Source organism: Pteropus vampyrus, unplaced genomic scaffold, assembly GCF_000151845.1.
Source record: "Pteropus vampyrus isolate Shadow unplaced genomic scaffold, Pvam_2.0 Scaffold8760, whole genome shotgun sequence".
Taxonomy (NCBI): domain Eukaryota; kingdom Metazoa; phylum Chordata; class Mammalia; order Chiroptera; family Pteropodidae; genus Pteropus; species Pteropus vampyrus.
The window spans coordinates 1-895 of NW_011897541.1; the positions used below are offsets into that span (position 1 = coordinate 1).

At 37.1% G+C, this 895-nt stretch overlaps 1 pseudogene; it reads right to left on the reverse strand.

The window, feature by feature from the left end:
* Nucleotides 1–35: 35 nt before the first annotated feature.
* On the reverse strand, nucleotides 36–228 carry LOC105310669 (annotated as a pseudogene).
* Between the last annotated feature and the right edge of the window lie 667 nt (nucleotides 229–895).

Consider the following 895-nt stretch of genomic DNA (forward strand, 5'->3'; position numbering starts at 1 on the left):
AGCAGAAATATGTATGCCATCTCATGCGTGATTTCTTATAGACCCAGCTTGGTACTTCTCCAGAGTCTCCTCTTGGAGCTGTACCTGATTTTATTACCAGTTTTCATCTGAATCAAATGGGGAATGGGACAATTTTGCTTTTTTCCTTGGCCAGGAACTGCTTGATCCTGAAAGTTTTGTGAGAAGACATGGCGAGTAAGACAACAGCACACACCACAATGGGGGAGAAAGAGATCAGCCATCCTATCTTTTGTTTGAAGCATTTAATTATTTTTCATTTGAAGTACTTGTTGATAAATATGTAGTTATTGCCATTCTTTATTCATATTTTTGATACATATTTTTTTCTTCTTCTAAAGTCCTTCCAGCATTTCCTGTAATACTGGCATGGTGGTAATAAACATTTTTAGCTTTTTCTTGTCTGGAAGCTCTTTATCTGTCCTATGAGTCTAAACGATAGCTTTGCTGGCAGAGTAATCTTGGTTGTAGGTCCTGATTTTTCATCATTTTGAAGATTTTGTGTCAAGCCCTTCCGACCTTCAAAGTTTCTGTTGAGAAATTGGCTGATAGTCTTATGGGTGCTCCCTTGTAGGTAACTAGTTGCCTTTCTCTTGCTGGGTTTAAGATTCTCTGTATTTAACCTTTGGCATTTTAATTATGATATGTCTTGGAGTGGGCCTCTTTGGGTTCATCTTGTTTGGGACTCTCTGAGCTTCCTGGATTTGTATGTTTATTCCTCTCACCAAGTTAGGGAAGTTTTCTGTCATTATTTCTTCAAATAGGTTTTCAATTTCTTGCTCACTCTCTTCTTCTGGTACCCCTATGAAGCAAATATTGTTACACTTTATGTGTCCCAGAGGATCCTCAAAATATCTTCATTTTAAAAAAAATTTTT